Below are 20,270 nucleotides of genomic sequence, written 5' to 3'. Positions count from 1 at the left end.
AAGGGGGTGGAGGACGCAGCTGTCGGGAGGGGACCCCAGCAGCACGCAGCGTGACCGGGAGCTGAGGCTGGGACCACGTGTCTCCCAGTGGACCTTGGGAAGTAACGTGGAGTCACACGAAACTCACCTAATCCAGTTTCTTGGAACAAACCTGCTGTGAGAGTGAAGTTCCGCCGTGTTATCCTGTGTCTTGTGCTTTTCTCACTCAGAATGAGGTTACACACCTGTCCAGGACGTGCAGCACTGAGGTCATAGCGTCTTCAAGGGAAGGCATGTGCCGAAACAGTGGACTTTTTAAAATTGCTGTGATCTATAATTTTATGTTAAACCAGACACTGTCTCATACCCCCTTAGAGCATGAAAAACCGGCAGCAAGGACACGGGGAGGGGTGCTGAGCCCAGCCAGGTTCCAGCCATGGTGTGACCAAGAGGCAAGGGACAGGAGGCAGTGCTGAGGGCGTGGGGTGGACGCCGCTTTCCTCACCCTCTCTCTGGAAGCCCCAGACACTTTCCATATCATGTCTTCTGGCCTGAGGATAATTTGCAGTGTCCACAGTTGGTTGCGTGTTGAAGGCTTGAGGAGGAGCTGAATAAGGATGTCTTCTTGTGGACACAGAGGTAAAGAAATGGAAGGAGCTGGGTTTAGCTCAGAATTTGTCAATATGGAAGCAGCTGGCTCTTTTCAAAGTATTTCATTTCTAATCTCTTTGCCTCTAGACACGTCTCCCCGTTCGCACCAATGAGAACACTATTTACAGTTGGCAGGGCTTTTCCCTGATCTATGAACTTGACGTGGCTCCTCCTTTGCTTGCATCCGCCCGTGTCCCCACGGCCCCCTGGGTAAAGTGGGTACCAGCCCAGGGCTGGCTTCTCCAGCCTAATTTCTGATACCCGGACCTCATCTTCAGCCACGACCCCCGTTGTCTTTCCTCGGCGCCTTTCCTTGCGCTGTGGTCTGACTTGCCCTCATTTCTGAAGAAAACTCAAATTCATCCTTCGAGACTTGGCTCAAGGGTCCTCATCTCCACTTGGAAGCCTGCCCTGACCCCCAGCCTTGCTGTGGTGTTTCTAGCATTTTGTGTCCTGGGGTTGTTTCTGCCGACTTGTCCACCTCCCCAAATAGATGTGCTGTCGCTGGGAGCAGGAAAGCTTCAGGCTTCTCATTTCACCTCCACTGCTAGAGGTTCTTGACAAAGAGTAGGTACTCAATGTACATTCGGTGAATAAAGTAACTGATTTCTTTGTGACTTTAGATAAGGAAAGTCTTTTGTTGAGAAGATAAATTCATTGTAAGGGAATTCGTTGCGGGCATACATTGATTTCTCAGCAAATATTTAATGAGCACATTTTATGTGCTTATCATAAAGTGGCACAGGACCGTGAGCCAGGCTTGCTCTGTGTAAAAGCTTAGAGGGAAAGGGTGCTTGCAGGGCTCTTTGAAAACTACTGTGTCCGCGGTTTCTCGATCGGTGCCTGCCACGTCGTGGGCACCCAAGAACCGTGTGTTGAATGAATGCATGCAGTGCTCTGGGGCTCATAATGACTTCTCACGTGTGTGGTCTTATATTGCAATTCATGCAAACCCACAAAATCGAAATGTACGTCGGTGATTATCCCACTTCGAGATGAGAAAACTGAGCCTTGGAAATGCTAATGACTGGCCCAAGGTGTCAGACCAGAGCTCAGGACACAGAGGCTGCGGCGGCAGGACCGAACCCGGACCCGCGTCTCCTGGCCTCCTGCGCGTCTGACCGCTAGTCGGAGGCCGGGAACTCACGTACACCCTTCCTTATTCACTCAGCGAATCCTTCCTGAGCCCCTCCAGTGAGAAGCACCGAGCTGACGGCTGAATCGCTGAGAGGGGAGCGGGACGCGCAGCGGTGGCTGCCCTGCGGCCTGTGTTTCTCACCCGGTCAGTCCGCACGCCCTGGCTGTTCAGGCAGCCAGGGGCCGAGCGCTGAGGGCAGAAGCGTTCCTGGGGAGCCCGTCTACCTTGTGTGGGGTGCGCCGTGCAGGGGACAAAGAAGCCAGTGGGGCTTAGCTTGGACTACACTCAGTGTGGCTGCAGTGTGCGCTGAGCACGCATGTCGTGCAGGGGCCCCGTGAGGTCTGGCCTGGGGACACAGACAGAAACCGCCCGCAAAGAAGGCCCAGCTAGTGCTGAGGCTGGGCCTCACGCACGGCTGAGGTCTGTGCAGGGGTACGGTGAACACGGAAGGGAGGCATCCAGCCGCGCTGGGGCTGAGCAGGGACAGACTCCGAGAGGAGAAGGGGGCTTCTGCGGACCCCGAAGGGGGCACGAGGTTGAGGAATGGAAACTCTACACGAGGCACGGGCGCACCATATTCGAAGCCAAAACCTTTTCGGAGCACGGACGGCAGAGGACCGGAGGGAGCCCGAGGCCCTGGGCTGGTGAGGAGGTGTGGCTGGAGGCTGGGCGGGGCTGGTGAGGAGCTGTGGCTGGAGGCTGGGCGGGAAGCCAGGGAGGGGCTCTCGGCAGCGGCCCCGGGCCCGGGGCGGCCGGGGCAGGGCTGGAGCTCGGGGCTGACTTCCGGATGCATCCATGAAGGCCCGCGCGTGTATGTGCGTGACAGATGGGGCTGAGCGCGGCCTGGGTGGCCAGCGGCTCCCCGCGGACCAGAAGCGTCTCCGCCCGCATGTCATCCTCCCTGGAGCCGGGGGCTCGCTTTGGCTCCCTGTGGCCCTTTGGCCACCTCTCCTCCCAGGCCAGGCCGCACCCCGGCCCCGGTCCCGCCCCACGCCCTCACCTCTGGGGGGCAGAGCCCAGCCTCGGGCAGCGGTGCCCGGTCACCCCCGCCTGTCAGCCTCGGCTTCTGGCACCCCGAGTCCTGGTCCAGGCCCCTCACTCTCCTCGTGGGTTCTGGTGACCTGTTGAGACCACTCAGTGCTCAGTTTGGTCCTTGGATCTCTGTATTTGATGAATAACGGTTGAACGCAGGGATGCCTGTGACCCTGCCGTCTCTGACAGCCCTTGGCCAGACGCTTCCGTAGCCATGATCTTCCGGGAGCCTCCGGCCCCCTGAGGAGAGGCCTGCGTCTCCCTCCTCACCTGGGGAACCTGTGCTCCGTGAGCTAAGTCACGCCCTGTCCCATGAAGCTTGCTCAGACCTCGCTGTGGCGTCAGAACACCCACGGGAGGTTTTGCAGCATCTCTGTCCTCCGTGTGGGTATCTGGCAGCTCCTGTCCCCGCTGAACACGAGGCTGAGACAGCTGCCTCTCTGGCGCCGGAGCTGACCTTGGTCTCCATGGAGACACGCGTCCTGGTGGAGCTCCCAGCAAGGCTGTTCCGGGAAGTCTTTCCTTTTCCCTTTCAAGCCTTCTCTTTTCACAAAGACTTTCAAAACCCCGCGAGTGGGAGATGTCCGGCCACAAGCCGCGAGTGCAGTTCCTCTCTAGCTGGGGGGCCACCGCCACTTTCCCCCAGCCACTTGACAGGCATCCTAACTGCCAGCCCCACCCCAGACAGCAATTGCCCTTTGCAACCAAGTGGGATTTAAAAGCAAATTTGAAATCGGTGCTTCCGTAGCCCGCTCCTCTGGGGTTGGAACACAGAAATAGCAGCTCGCCTGCACAGTGTGGCCAGGGTGGAATGCGCCTTGCTACTGGGGACAGCAGAGACACTTGTCTCCAGGCCCAGCGCCCGTGGCTTTACGGCTGCATCCAGTTAGACGTGATATACCGGCACTCCTCCCGTTGCGTCCTATTCGGCAATGGGAGAGAGGACCAGAAGAGGTTTTCCCATTGGTAAAAGCAGTGCTACCGAATTTCCCCCTTTTTCCTTGTAGTTACACAGAATAGAATTCATTTCCCGCAGAGCAGGGCCCTTTGCAGGCACTGGGCTGAGTCCGGCGGTGGAGATTCTGACCCTCGTTCTGTTCCAACACCCGAGTGAGCCTCGTGAGTCACTTGCCTTCTCTGAGACCCCTTTTCTCATCAGTTAAAGGAGTGACTTGTCCAAGTGTGTTCTCAGCCCATAATGCTGTCTCTTGGGTGTTTCTGAAAGGGACTAGCTCAGCTGGGTACAGAAGAGGGATACTGTGCATGTCGATTACTAATGGTAACTACCTTCGCTCAAGATGTTCTGTTTGTGTCTAGTAACTTTTACCAGGAGGATTGCAAATTACTAATATTCACGCTAGAAAATTAGAAGAAAGAAATCCAAATACTGAAAAATCTCTCGCTTCTGCTCTGTAGCAATATGTGTTTTGAGGAAGTAAACGGATGGTAATTATTTGACGGGCATATGTTTTTGTGTGCAAATTTGTTTATTACTAACCTGGCATCGCCATGCCTCCTGCTTTCCAGCTGCCTTTCCCCCTCACCTGCACGACACAGCCAGTCCCTTCTACTCAGTGTGAGGAGTGTCACACGCCATTGCTGCGAGGAGACGTGTGCCTTCCCTGGATAGAGCGTGTCACTCGACTCCTCCTATGGCTTGTTCCAGTACATTTCGGTATTTTTCTATTATAAACAATGCTGTGATGAAAATTCTTGGAGATAAACCTTTTTATACTTCCGTGATAATTTATCTTCTTCGGGTAAATTCTTAAAAGTGAAATTGCTGGGTCACAAAGGGAGCTTACAGGTTAAGGGCTTCTGGCTACTTACTGGCAAATTTCTCTTCTGGAACGTTTTACTCACGCCCATTTCCACTAGTATGACATGAGACTGACCATTTCCTTACAGTTTACCCAACTTGATGATTATTAAAATAATTTTGGCCCATTTTAGGGCGAAAGTATTATACTATTGTTCTGAATTGCATTTTTTTAATTTCAGTTTTGAACAATAATGCAGGCATGGAAGGCTTTGAGTCTCTTCTGACTACAGATCATGAATTTTCATCTGTAGTCTTATCATCATTAATTTCTAAGTTGTGTACAGTGGTATTTTTGCTTTATTTCCTTAACTTAAAAATTATTTAGAATTCTCTCCAAATTCACCTTTTTTTGGTTCATTCAAAAAGTCTTAGCTTTGTTGCACTGAGGTAGAGATTGTAGCCTGTGTAACACATAACTTCACTGCGTGTTGCTCCTAGTACGAAATTATAATGACCCTCTGGATTGCTTTCAGTGCAATTTTCTCATATTCTTCATTGTTTATTACTCCTAGTCTTAATTCTCCTATGTTGTTGTTTATATTTACTTGATATTTCTTTGCAGATTTCTTAATTTTGAACCGTGCCCTCGTCATTTTGGTTTAGATGTATCTCTTCGGCACTGCCCTCGTGTGTGGTTACCTTTTCACTCTAAACGCCTTTGTCATACTTGTGCTTTCTGGTTTTATGTATGTTTTAATGAGTGTTTGAGCGTTTTCTTTTTACCTTTTGATATATACGATGCACTTTTATCTTGGAGAGATAATGTGTTTCTTCAGAGCAGTCGACATCAGGAATGTCTTTGTGCCTGTCCCTAAGATGAGATGTTTAGTACTTTCTTTCTAATAAATCCTTCAGTCAGTGACGACGCTGTCATTTCAGACCCTGGCTATTGACAGAGCTGTTGGTCCGTATGTCCTTAATTAATGGTTGTATTGTTTCTGCTACTTTTTAAGGACTAGGCCAATCTTGTGCTTTACTTGTTACACTGTTTACTCTCACTTTTTGATACTCGGTTCACCTCATACTTGTAGTTTTAAATTCTATTCTGAGTGGATTGTTTTCAAAAAAATTTCTTTCATAACTCCTATAATTTCTTTGCTTTTCTGGCCAGGTCTTTTTGTCAGCCTTGAGTTTGAATATAACCTTTTGTAAGTAATCTTTGAAGTTTTAAAATTATTTATATCATAGTTAACGGTGACCTGATTTTTTTCATTTGTAGGGAATCTGTGACCTCATTGCTAATGTGACGTAGTGTGTGTATATATATATATATATATATATGAAATCAACATAACTTCAAGGTTTTTAATAACTTTTCCATGATATTTAATGACCCACCTTGAGCTTGAGATTTGAGTCTCCCCCTCGGAGCAGGATGTGCTCAACCTTGAGCAGGTGCAGTCTGCTTACTTCTGGAATTCTAAGTTGTTCTGGAATTCTCTGAGGCTCGCCTGCTCTTAGGTTTCATCTCATAATTCACATCTGCTTATTTTGCTCTCCTTCGTGGTTCTAATTCGTCGGTTAATTTTCCGAAGATTTCAATCTGCCCCTTCTTGCCTATATTGCAGCCTTTAATTTGAGATGCCTGTTTTATACATTTTATGTATTTTTTCCTGATTCTGGATCATGGCTCCAGGTCTGAGGGTAACAAGCTCTTTGAATTTTACTGATACCACAAGTTAGAGACATTCAAGTGTCCTGCGCTTCTGGGCAGGAAACCTGCTCCATGGAAAGGCTGCAGGTGCATCGGGCTGGAGCCTGGAGGAGGTGGGGCTTCCAGGTGAGTCAGGGCCAAAGACATAGGTGATGGAGATGATGCTAAGGGTGGTGATGGAAGCGCATCTGTGAGGGGCACCAAGCTTCGCAAGGGGAATCTGGGAGGCATCTCAGGATTGTATCGTAGGACGTGGTCTTGAAGGATGAGGAAGGGGTAGCAGTACAGGGGACGGTGCTTCAGGAATTGGAGGGCATGGAGGTTCACCAGCTGCTGGGTCGTGTTCAGGAAAGAGGACAGAGTCTACTGAGGCTCAGCTTAGCGTCTGCAAGAGAAAATGAGGCGAAGCCAAGTGCGGAGAGAGCCGGCAGGACTTGTACTCCATTCAGAGATCAGGACTCTGGTTCGTAGGCAATGGGAAGGGATTGACGAGTGTAGTTACCAAGTTTGCATTTTAAAAAGACACATGTGGTGCAGCATCAGGCTGGATTACAGTGGGGAGAGCAAGAGACTTGGGCCCACAGACTTCTAAGGTGACTGCGTGGTCCTGATGAGAAACAGCCCATGAGGCCGGGATTACGAGCGGAGAGAAAGGTGACGGCAACTTTTAAGGTGACGGCTGGCTCTGCCAGCCTTCCCATGTCTACTGAGAGGCTTACATTTTGATCTTAGGGACTTGGTCGTCTCTACCCACACTGCTGGCTTTCAGCCCTCTTTATGTTTACCCAGAAATAAAAAGCAGTAGAACTTATGACTGTTGGTAGAAATGAAGAATTTGTATTTCTAGATTATACTGAGAAAAGAGTGTATGGTTGACAAACAAGATGTTTTCCACGTGTAGAGTTTGTTTTCCTGGTATTACGTGGTGGTGTCTATTGGAATGAGTTCACCATATAAACATTAAATAACTACGGGTCAATTTTCAGCCAAAAGACACCTTTTCGTCGTTTCTGAGGGAATGAGAATGTGGACCTTTTAAAGGGTGCTCCTATTTTGTACATAACGGTAAGGAGTTTGGTGTGAGTCCTGTGAACGTGCACAGATGTGATGGAGGGATGATGAAGTCCATGTATCGTCTGCAGAAGAAGAGGGTTTCCTAACGCCTTCCTCATCTTACTTCCTGGCCACCCCATGCTTCCCGTCACTTAAGTCAGAAATCCTGGTGTCACCCTTGACTGTCCCCCTCACTCCCATACCCAGTCCATCAGCAAATCCTGCAGACTCCACCTTTGGATACATCCAGAATTTGCCTCTCACCTCCTGGTCCAGCCATCAGCATCTCTCCCCTGGGTTGTGGCCACGGCCTCCCCAGGGGTCCCCCTGCTGCCCTTGCACTTTTAGTATGTAGACGGGCCTGCTGTGGGCTCAGCCAGGTACTGTCACCTCCCGCTCAAAACCTTCCAGTGGCTCCCACCCCTCTTAGGGAGAAGCCTGCAGCCCGTACATGGTCCCCGATGCCCGAGGTGGGGCCACCGCCTGCCGCGCTGCCCTCCCTCACACGGCCCAGCCCCCTGGCCTTTGCTGGCCGTGCACACTCTCGCTCAGGGGGCTGGTGTGGGCTCACGTCTCTTGTTCCAGATGCCCCTCCTCCAGGCATCCTCGCGGGTCCCTCCTCGGGGGGGGGCCTTCACTGGGCCCCTATTCTGAGGTGGTCCTCCGCACCCAGAGCTCCCCGCCACATTCCCACGTTTCCTCTGCCGCTGTTTTCCCATCCGGTGTGCCTTAGCTATTATTGTGTCATTATTGACTTCTATGCATTACAGTACGAGTGGCATAAGCGCAGAGAGCTTGCTTGTCTTTCAAAACTTCTGTATCTTTAGCACTTGGAACAATGCCTCAGACGTATGAAGTATTCAAGGGACATTTCAGAAGGAATGGAAGACACTCGAGGTTTAGGAAGGAGCTTGTAGGTTGAAGGGCCTTTTCCCCGATGACACTGCTGGAGGGGCTGGAGCCCGAGACTTCAGGCTACGCGACTTTGTGCAGGTCCCTTCTCTGATTCTTGATTCGTTCAGGTGTGAAATGGGGATAAAAGCGTGTGTGTGAAACAAGCAGCTTCCCCCGAATGAGTGTGGGTTGTGGCCAACATTCCTGAGAGAGGATGGTGAGATGGGTGGGACCTGGTGGAGGGTCACCCTGGGGCAGAGCAGAAGGTCCCTGGGTGGGAATCGTAGCTCAGCCCTGTGCCGTCTTCATCCAGAGAGAACGCATCCCAGAGTCTCTTAGGAACTGGTGGTTTGATGAGCCGACTTCTGACAAGGCTGAGTGTGGGCTGTGGAGTCGTCCTCAATTTCTTCCCACAGCGTCTGCAGTTTTCGCCCCGTGGCTGTGGCTGAAGTTGTGAGCAAGGGGTCTTGCATCCTGGGCCGCCCTGGCGTTTCCGTGAAGCGGGGTGGGGGCTGCACCTGGTTTCAGCTGCAGGGGCTCTGAACTGTGGCAAACGCTCTGATTAAATCACGTTTTTCTTAGCCGCAATCAGGAAACAGGAAGCGATTTGACACAGAACATTGCATCAATTATGATCAGATTGGGGGAAGTTCTCTTTGATAAGCATTTTCTGCCAGCCTGTGCATCTAGCATTGCAGGCAATGGCGGCAGAGGGACATCTCGCCCCCCAGGCCTGCTCCCGCCTCCTTGGCCTTGCGCATGCTCTCCTTTCTGAGCTCCGGCCCCTGGGCTCTCTGCACAGTCACACACCCAGGCTTCAGGAGGGGCCTCAACAGAAGCTGGTCGTTTGGCTGCACACAGGCAACATGCACCCAATTTAAAAACCTGAATTCTATCTTTTGGATTGAGCTTTGTTTTGCTTTTTAAAATGCAGCCTGGTCAGATGGTTTGTGAGTGAAGACAAGGCCCTTGGAGATGGATGGTGACAGATGTCCAGATAAAGAATCGGGACACGAAGCTATAGAGGTGGAGTCTCCTGAGTGGGTGCCGGAGACCCGGGTTTGAATGCTGGCTTCTCTGTAACCCCGGTTCCCAAGGTTGCTGGAGAGTGGAGAGAGGTACTGGGTGAGTGACCAGTTTGTCAGTAGGTGCTGCAAGGACCGGGCAGTGGGCTCGGTGGGTCACGTTTCTTGTGATGCTATTTTCAATCTCCTCTCTCCACTATTCCTTCCAACTGAACAGACCTCAGGATGCTAACACCTGGCTTTCCCTTTCCCACGGGGACCATTTGGTAAGGAAACTTTGCATTGCAAACTTTCCTTTTTTTCTTAGATTCTATGCACGGGAGAAAACACCACATGGTCCAGGTGTCTGTCAATAATAGAGTAGGTTACTGAAATAAAATGAAAGGTGGGTACATTTGCAACTTTCACACTGGATTCCAAAGGCTGAAAAAGGCAATTCTCTGTTTGCCTCTCGGGCAGGGGACTGACGTGTCTCAGGTTCACAAGTCAAAGCACCTTGTGCCCATCACGGGACACTCAGCTTCCCCCCACCGCCCCGATGGAGTCTTTGGCATCTTTCACTTGTTTATGCTGTGAACGTACTTTCATAATTTTTACCTTACCTGACCTTTAATTTGCAAAAATGACTTCTATCATTACCGGTCTAAACTATGAAATTAACGTAGGTATTCCTAAAAACACCATTCGGGATGCTTTCCTCTTTGCTTCTCTTACATGTGCCGTTTCATAAAGACCTCCCACACCCCTCGCTCGTCAGGAGAGGAGGACAAAGGAGACTTTCTGAATCTAGGGCCGGGGCATCTTGGAAAGGGGGTAGATCTTTCGACAACTCCTTAAACAAAAACAGAAAGTGAAATCGGTTGATTTTCTTGCCCTGTTCTCATCCAAGAAATGTAACACCTCCAAATGTTATCCATAGAGTCATCCAATATTTGGAGTCTTTGCATGAAAAACAGAAGGGCGTCGCTGGGCCTCAGCAGCTCGTCTGGTGCATGTGTAAGCTTTCGGGAGCCAAATACGCCCTCCACGTTGAAGGTCATTGGGGTTTAGGGGTAGCGCTAGCGATGGCAGCCATGTCTCTCCCCACTCACCCGTGTGCTACTGTCACACTGTGCCACCATGACATACGGGCTTGAGAGCCTCTGGTTGCCAGAAAGCGTGGGCACAAAACTCTCAGGGGGCAGAGGGGGCTCTTACTAGCCCCCGTCTCACATCTTGGGCCATGATGTTGACCACAGCAAATGATATTTAAGCTCTCTTCCCTTTGGCAACATCCAAAACAATTTTAATGATCTGTGCCCCCGTGTCGCCTGTGGCTTTTCCAAAAGGTGCTGCTGGGGGAGGGTGCCCAAACCACCGGGGGGGCCAGGCAGGCAGTATGGCTCCTGGCATCTGTGGATCAACTAAGGCAGGGGCGAGAATTCCTGCCTGGTTCTGAGGCTGGGTGCTGGGAGGCTGGACAGAGAGGCATGAGGCTTTCAGGACCCGGGGCAGGGCAGCCTGGAACTTAGGGGCCTCTGATGGTGGGCAGGGAGGAGGGGAATGACAGGCAGAGGCCACAGGAGCTCTTAGTGGACCTGGTGGACATGGCAGGGGGAGGCTCTGGCTCAAGAGTCAGGCAGACCTGGCCTTGAAATGTAGCTCTTCAGCTTACTAGCCTGTCACCTTCATCAGCTACCTGGGCCCCAGTTTCTTCTGCTCTGAAAGGGAGGTGCTAGTAGCTCTTTGGAGGACAGTTGTGATGGTGAAGATGAAGTAGCATATGTGAAGCATCCCATGTGATTTCTGGAGAAAGTAGGCATTAGAAAACTAGAAGTTCCTTTATGCAATGTTTTCCATTAATAAACAAATTTTAATTTTATAGGTACATAAAACTTGTCTATTTTAGATATTCCCAGAGTGTCTGGGAAATCGGGAGCTAGTCCCCCAGAAAGAGCATCCTAATTACCTGGATGTCTTACTGATGTTGTACCCACGGAGGAACTTTCACATGGTGTCTTATATGCTTCCTGAGAGCCGGGAGTTGAACTGTGTCCCCCAAAGCTGTGTTGAAGTTCTAAGCCTCAGTATTGAGAGTGGAAACTTATTTGGAAATAGGGCTGTTGGGTCATACCGGGGGAGGGTGGCCCCTAGTCTGATACCACTGGTGTCCTTAGAAAAAGAGGGAGGTTTGGACACAGACACGCGTAGAGGGAGGACCACGTGAGGACACAGGGAGAAGGCCCTGTGATGACAGAGGCAGAGCCTGGCGTGATGAACCCAAACCAGGGAGCTGATACCAGGGAGCCAATACCAGAGCCGATACCAGATCCAATACCAGAGCTGATACCAGGGCTGATACCAGGGAGCTGATACCAGAGCCAATACCAAGGCTGATACCAGGGAGCTGATACCAGAGCCAATACCAGAGCTGATACCAGGGCCGATACCAGAGCTGGTACCAGGGCCGATATCAGAGCCGATACCAGGGCTGATACCAAGGATGGTACCAGGGAGCCGATACCAGAGCCGATACCAGAACCAATACCAGGGCTGATACCAGGGCCGATACCAAAGCCGATACCAGAGCTGATACCAGGGCTTCCTGGCCTTGGCCAGGAGCTGGAAACACACTGGGAGCAGATGCTCCTTCAGGGCTGAGATGGAGGGGACCAGCCCTGCTGGAGCTGCATTTCCGGCTCTGGCCTCCAGAGCTGTGTGATGGCCTCTGCTCCAGGGGCACAGCCGTGTCTTACTGGGCTCTGTGGTTCTGAGCTTTTCCTCCACCCTGTGAAATATCAGAAGTCGGTGATTTAATGCCCACTTTAATTCATCCTTTTATCTTGTAGCTTCATGGAAAGTTAGGGCTCCTACCATTGAATTCGGCTTAACCGGCCCTAAGTGATCACATTAAGTTGTGCTTAATGCCCCCTAAGGCAGTGGAAGAGATACACACGACGCTGGCCTGGGTCTCTTCGCACACACACTCACATGCAACTCAAAGCCCTGCTTTCTTTGTTCCTGAGCAAAGTTTCATGAATTTTCCAAGTAAATTTCTGATTGTAACAGCGCTCTCAATAAACCATTCACTGTGCCCAGCATGTCCTGTTGCAGCTCAGCTCCGTGCTTGTCCTTCTGTGGTCTCCTCTGTAGGGTGGGAGCTGGAAGCCTGAAAACGAGAGCCCCACATTGGTCTGCTCGTGGGGTTCTGGTTCTGTTCTCCCCTTGGAACGCAATGACAGGGAAGTTACGTACCAGCTTGTGAGTGTGCGGGCAGCAGGGGCAGATCAGCACTTCCAGGACATGGACTCCATCCCAGGGGGAGCAGGGGCTTCCTGGCATGGGTACCACCACCTTGTTCTTTCAGTTCTTCAAAAATGCCTGCAGACAACTCCCTCTGTTAGACCTCTCTCTGGGTGAACTATCTGGAGTGGCCTCTGAAGGTTTCTAAACTAATACAAGCCATTTAGTTAAATTCTCCTGTTCCCATGTACGACTGTATAACCTGGGGAGTCCTATAGGCTTTGCAGCAAAATCACACCATACATTTCTGGCTCTGTGACTCAAGGAAAATGACTGAGTATGTCTGACTCTGAGTTTCTTCTGTAAAATGAGGTTACAGATGGACAACGTGTGTGTGTGTGTGTGCGTGCGCGTGTGTGCGTAGGGTTGTAGGTATCGTTAAAGAAGATACCGTAAATAGTGTCACTGCCACCACACTGACATGCAGAGACGATCAACGTTTCTTCCCTGCCCAATGTCCTCTTCTTCCTTTGAATCATGCATTTTCTCAACACGTCTGATCTCCAGCAGATGTTTGACATCAGTCCTGAGAGCTTTAAGCCACAGGATCAAAACTCCTCAGGCAAGGCTTTTTGGTTGTGTTTTGTTTTCGGGGGGAAATCTATGTTCCGAGTCATTTTCTTCGTGACTATTAAGAAAATCAAGCGGGCTGGGTCCTGGTCCACTGGTCATCTGAGAGTCCATGTGAAACATGCTCTGTGACACTTCATGGGGTTGTTAGGATGAGCAGGAAGGGGGCATTTGTAAATTTGGAATCACTTAGCACCTTGCAGGGCAGATAGCAGACACCCAGCCAGTGTGTTTGAATTATTATTTGCTGACAATGGACAGATGTACCCAAAAGCAAGATGGACAAAGTGGTTCTGAAGAGAAAATGGAAAGGGAGCGAACAGGGGTGTCAATGGCCATCATAACCTTAGGTGGGCATAGCACTTTACAGTGTATAAAGTGATTTTTCCATTTTCCCATTTCGTGTTTGTGACAGGACTCTGAGGTAGGTGGGAAAAGGAAACTCAAGGTTTTGATTTTTAGTTTTTGATGAAGAAAGTGAAGCCCGAACAGATGGAATAATTTTCCTGTGGTCTCACAGCCAGTGATAGTTAAGTTAGCCCGTACTGAGAACTGACCGTAGGCTGGGCACTCTTGAGCGCTATATGTGCACCATGTTCTTTAATCATCAAATCAGCGTCCTGGGGCCTGTTATAGTCGTGTCCCCATTTACAGAGGAGGAAACTGCTCAGGAGGGTAAGACGCTTTCTCAACAGGACACAGGAATAGGTGGAGTAGCTCAGGCAGCCCTGAGGACAAAGTCCAGGTTTGTGACAATGGGACAATGCTGTCGGCCGCAGGGTCACCAGCTTGCTCACCGTGCTCCTGCATTGGGTCAGGTCTGCTCCCAGCGCAAGCTGTGTTCGCCACTAGTCTGTGTGGTTAAAAGCTCAATCCCGTGACCCAAGCAAGCTGAGGAGTTTTCTATTCAGTTATGTCTCATGAGAAGCTTCTCTACTTGTGCAAACTCTATAAAAAATTTCAACCAGCAACAATCAACTAAGAAATAAAGTGGAAAGTGAAAATTCATTCACAACAGCAGCCATAGCTACAAATGATCAAAGAATTTACACTAAATGCCTAAGAAACTTATGAAATAAGTTTTAAAAATCTATTAAAGGACATGACATCAGATACGAACAAAGGCAAGATATATACCATATTCATGGATGAAGCAACTTGGCATTGTGAAGTCTGTTCCCCCCCCCCAATAAATCTACCCTTGTAATGTTCTTCCAATAAAAAGTCTAGTATGATTGTTTAAAAAAATCAAACCATTTTAAATTCATGGAACAATAAAAGTCCAGAATAAACAAGACATTTTGAAAAAGAAAAAAGAGGGGGGAATTAAACTGTCAGATATTAAGACACACTAGAAAGAGGTAGTAAGGAAAATTCTGCATCTGGAGGGAGAATGACTTATAGACAAAAGAGATAGAAAATAGATTTCAGAAATGTGTTTAGAAATTTGGGAGCCCAGCGTGTGACAGCACGGACGAGTGAGGAGAGGATGAGTGATCTGGTAATGGCACAGAGGTGACATAGTCTATGGAGAAAAGTATCCTTGGACAGCAGCCTCAGGCCGAACAAAGGTCATCTCTGGAAGGACTGAAGACCCAGATGGGACAGATACAGCTGTAAAGGCAGCTGAGGAAAATGTGGGAGTGTCTTTATAATCTTGGGTGGGGAGGGAATTCTTAAACTGTACTTCAAAAGTACAACCCATCATGAAAAGGGACGGATCTGATGATTTACAATGTTGCATTTCTGTTCAATGGAAGATACTGCACGGTGAGGGGATGGGTGATGGATTAGAAGACACTGTCAACATCTAAAACCGACAAGGGCTGGCCAACTAGAGTAGGTGGGATACTTCTTAAAATTAAGAAGGAAAAAAGGAGGAAACTCAAGAAAAATGTGCCAAGAAAATGAGACTACGGTTCAGAAGAGAGGAAGCTGAATGCTGGGGAGGGCGGGTGATGAAGAAACACAACACTCATGGAATCAGAGAAATGCCAGATTGAACTGCATCGCTCCTTCATTGTGTACCCACTGGACTTTCAACATCAATCCAATTACCGGTAAAGGATGGACAGGAAAGGAAATCCATGTGCACAGGTGATGGGGTGGGTGTGGGCCTGGATACCTGCTTTAACAACAGTCTGGAGGCACCTAGTGACGTTTAAACAGCGTCCAGTGCAGCGAAAACAGAATGTGTGGTGGCGAAGTCTGCATGGCTTGGCGGGGGGTAAACGCGGTGGAGACACAGGAGGGACCCTGGGCATCAGCCGTGGACTAGACCCGCCTAGACCCGTCACAGAACACTTAGAGAGAAGTACGTAGGAAGCAGAGCGAGTGCCCAGCCCAATGCCAGCCGGTCAATTAAAACATAAATAGGCAGGTTCTACTCTATATTCTTTCTGGGCTGTGCCCACCTGTGCCTGCCCAGCTTCAAGACGGAAGAGAGAGTCCGGAGTCAACGACAGAGACATCAGTGGTTTAAAGGATGGGGGCTTACACGTCTGCAGCAGGGTCCTGGAGCGACGCCCCACTGTGTGCAGAGGACGGTGGGCAGGACGTGGCGGCAGCCTTCGCTCCCGGCGGCAGGGGAGACGACCAGTTACAGGGGAATGGACGTCCGGTGGGCTCATCGGTTACCAGGGAAACCAGCAGAGGGGCACGCCCTTCACCAGCCCTTTGGTAAGAACCGTCACCAGCTGGGGCCCGGGACAAGGACGCAGGAGTGTCAGTCACGTGCGTAGGGTGTAGGTGAAGCAGGCACTGCTCAGTCGGGGTGTCCAGAGAGCAGGGGGACAGCCATCCGGAGCAGCCCGACCAGACAATTCTTCATGCACAAAACTTATTCAAAGACGGAGTGACATGGAGTGGCTTCCAGGAGGTGGGCTGGGGCGGGGGAAGGACTGGATCACGGGCACAGGTGATGAGCTGGAAAAGTGCAAAAACAGAATAAAACAAAGGCAGGGCGTTTGGCGCACTGCTACGATGGCCGCTCTGCACACTGGACAGAAAAATGCCTGGAAAGTGCCTAGAACCGTGAGAGGCAAAGAGTGAAAGATGGATAACTGCGCCGTCAGCTGAGTGTGGATTTGTGACCAAGAGGGAGTCCTGCTTCCTGTGGCCGACAGGCCAGCTGTGTCGGCCTGACAGGCTGGGGTTTGAATGCAGGTGTGCTAGGCTCCAAAAGTCATTGCTTTCCCACTAAACCGGATACGTTCGATTATGATGCCAGAACAAGTGGGAGGACTTAGTCGGTGGTCTAGAGAAATGTGGCCCCTGGGTGGTAGCTCAGAGCAAGAGGCGTGGGCAGGACCCTGACGGGCCTCCCGAGGTTAGACTAGGATTTTAAAGGCACAGAGGGGACAGGGTGACACGTTGGTGGGTGTGCTGTGTTGGAGGAGCCGGGAGGGAGCTGGAGGCCAGCGGGGAGCGGAGGGGCGGCCAGGTGTCTAACCCTGCTGTCGGCCAGGGCAGTGTCCAGCAGTGAAGCAGGGAAGCAGCTTTGGCAGCGAGCAGCGGGTTACTTCTCCAGGTAAAGGGCGGTGGAAGGTAAAGGAGGGCCAGCCGGTCGGCCGGTTGCAGCGGGCAGGGGACACTCGGGCTGCGCGGAACACACATTCCATGGGTAGCATGTAGCGTCTGGGGATCAGTGCAACGCGGGGTTGAGGAAGCGGGAGACCTGATTTTGTTTGACTTCCTTTATTCCATAATCGGAAGTACCTTTTTCATCACCAAGTACTGAATGCTGGGAGTGAGAATGTAATCTAAAGAGTGCTTGATGTGAAAAGAAGCTTGCTGTGCACACTTCATACTTTGTAGGAGCTGAGACGGACCGGAGAAGTCTTCCCTATTTTCGGGTTTTTCTAAAACAATTTAAAATCAGTGGTTTCTAATAATTCCTCCACGAAACCACATACCCCACAGCTAGCAGTGGTGGGAGCAGTGGGGCGAGGCCGGGGGTGGGTCCCGGGACACGGGGTCACCTTGAACGCTGGTCCGCCACTGGGAGGTTGGGCTGGGGGTCACAAGGTCAAACACAGAGCTTATCACGGCGCTCGGCCTGGACAGGAGCTCCCCGCCATCAGATGGCGATTCTGCCAGCACTGGACCGTGTTAACTATGTGAGCAACACGGAATCTGGGAGAGCAGTAAACAGCTTGGGTTTGGGGAAGACCTCATCCAAAGAACTAACTCACGCGGAATCCCAACTCAGCCCACATGAGGAAACTGACCTCCATCCCAACAGTGTAAATTAGTTATGTATCATTTTATTGGCAACAGTGCTATTTCTTTGATACAATACCTAGTAGGAGCTCTCTTGCAAAAAGTGCTGTCAATTCTTTGTCCTGTAGTGACTACGGAGCAGTTAAAATGGGCAGAAAATCTGCGTTTCCATGTGGTAAAAAATACCCACTTAACTGGGAATGAACTGTGGGCTCCCTTTGACAGCCTGTGTTCTTGGATTGGGGCTGAGCCCCCGTGGCCCTGGAAAGCTGTACCTCCGCCAGTGGGTACCACAGGGGCACCTGGCCTGGACTGTCAAGGACGGGCAGGGTCCCATGGCATGAAATATGCATTTCTGGGGCAGCGGCCATGTGTGAAACTCAGGGACAAAGCGATCCAGGCAGCCTCTGACCTCACCTCCCCACACCTAGATCTTTTGCTCGAAAAGGGGAATGAGTCATTTTAACCCAAAACATGTTGGCACTTTGAGTTAAAAAAGGGTGAGATGGGATCACGCTTGACAGGTGATTCTTGTTCTTCCTGAAAACGGGGCTGCCTGTCTGACGCAGCCGTGGCGAGAACATCTCGCCAAAGGAAATACTCACTCTGGCTAGAGTGGCTGGGAAACGTCTGCCCATCCTGGCAGTAAACCCAGCAAGCGAGAATCCCACCGGCCCGGACAGGCTCATCAACAGCCCACACCGCTGGTCTCCTGGCCTGAGCCCAGCACGGATCCTAACAGTGGCTTATATGCCGTGCGGGTCCATAAATCTCTGCTGACTTGAGTGCAATGAGTGGGCTGGACTGGGATGTGCAGATGGAGGGCTATAGGATGCTGAGGTCCAGATGGCAAGGGTTCTGCTTCCAGATAAGTCAGTGGATCTGCAGAGAGTTCATCAGAGTGATGGTTCTAGAAAGGCACAGACATCTGCTCTGTGGGAATCAGCTAGGGCAGAGATCTGGTCATCCAGGCCCAGGGCGGGGGAGGTCAAGGAACATACACTAGCTCAGCGTGGACACAGGTTTGACTTGCTGGGCTTTTATCCGTTCTGGGGCTGTAGGGATTCGGGAGTCACGCGATGAAAGGACAAAAGCCGGCTCTTCTGAGGGCCCGGGTGGTCTGAGGGGCGTTGCCCTTGGGGCCAGCTTGCCATCATACTCTGAGGGAAGGAAAAATTCTCAGCAGCCGATGGGGCCCAACCACACAGCTCCTGCTGGGGGAAGGGCTTCCAGCCAGGGGGCTGCTCCCAGAGCGGACGCTGGGCTGGGGATGTGCCGGGCAAGGAAGAGAGAGGGGCAGCCTGGGACTCGGTCGTGCTGCCCCCATCAGCTGAGTACCCCGTGCAGGTCACATACGTCATGGACTAGCTTGTCTCTCTGGTATTTGAAGGTTCTCGTGAAAAGCGAGTGAAAACAATTGTGTCTGTGGAAGATGCACTTTGTAAACTAGAAAGTGTGACGAGGGTTCTAGGGCCCTTGGCCCTGGGCCCTCCCCTCAGGACCTGCCTCAGCTGGCTGCCCTGGAGAGAACCTTCTGATGCCGGCTCTGCGGGAGGAGGATGGGCCTGAGTGGCGGGACCTTGGGACGCGTTCAGCCGCAGTGAGGCTGCCTCTGCATCCTCCAGGGGGGGGGGGCGCTGTGCTCCGGGCTGCTCTACAGGGCGGCCTGGCCAGATGCCTCAGCCCTGGCGGTGGGCTGAGCTCCCGGGTCTCCGAGGCGCTCTGAGCGCAGCCCTGCTCCTGAGGGGTTCTGGCTCCGCTCCCTGACACCCTTTTCCACCAGGATTCCCCGCAGCGGCTCTGCTTGTGTTAACTCTTCTCCACACCCTTACATCTCTGCAGAGGCGCAGATTTACTGCCACCCGAGGCCCCGTGAAATGAATTCGGTTTATGGGGACTCTGAGCTCATTTCCTCGTGCCTGGGAGCGCCCGACGTCCTGCTGGGGGCGCCTGTGGCCCCCGAGGTTCCAGGAACCCTGGGCAGCCTGGGGCAGACTGTGGACACGTCCCCCATCCCCCAAAGGTGGCCCAGTTGCCTCCTTAACTCTGAAAACCCGGGCGAGGGCCATTTTAACTCGACACTTGTGCAAATACATTCAAATGAGCATTCAAATGATTTAACGCGGAAAGGGTCAGACTCTTCCCAGAGTAAGTCGTGTTTTTAATGTGCTGTCTGAGTGATTTCTTTAGGTTGCAATGTTAAAGAGAAGTGTATTTGCTGCAAGCAAATACTGTGCCCACTCTTGCCTGCAGAGGCAGCCAGTGAGGTTCCTGGGAGATTCCCTTGGACCCCACCACTGCCCGGACGGCTGTTCTCATCACCAGGGGGAAGGGCAGGGGTGGGAAGGATGATTACTGAGGCAGGAGGGGGGGGGGCGGCCGGAAAGCTCCCCGTCCGGGGAGCGGGGTCTCCAGTGGGGCGGGTGGGCGGTGAGCCCAGGCTTCTATCGCCCGCCCCGGAGCTGGCTTGCAGCAGTTCTGGTGCCTGGAATACTGATCAGCTCTCAACTTTTGAACTCCTTCTGGTAGGAAAAGAAACAAATAGCACAAAGAAGCCAGTTCCATACCCAGTGGAGTGGAGAGAGGCCTTTCATTTCTCTGTGGGGCGGGGCGGGGGTCGTGGCCAGGGGCAGCAGAGCTCCGGGCCCTGGGCGGTCCTGCATCTCCAGGGCTGCCCCTGGGGCCACCCGTGCCTCTGGGACAGTGCCCACAGTGATGAAGTGGTTTCCCCCGTCAGGGGAAGCTGCAACTTTTCAGTTGATTTTCAAGGTTGTGAATAACCGTCTTGCAAAGAGCTCAGGCCATGTATTTATCCAGGATTCTCATCCTCCCCTCGCCCAGAGCCAGGTGGCGAGAGGAAGGAGAGGGGGCTAGGGGTCGGGAGGCTTGGAAGGAACCTCAAAGACCTCCCCCCTCCCCCCCGCAGACTAGAGACCTTGGCCGTCTGTC

Source organism: Leucopleurus acutus, assembly GCF_964270905.1.
Source record: "Leucopleurus acutus genome assembly, chromosome: 12".
Lineage (NCBI taxonomy): Eukaryota > Metazoa > Chordata > Mammalia > Artiodactyla > Delphinidae > Leucopleurus > Leucopleurus acutus.
Note: the sequence above shows the minus strand (reverse complement) of the source record.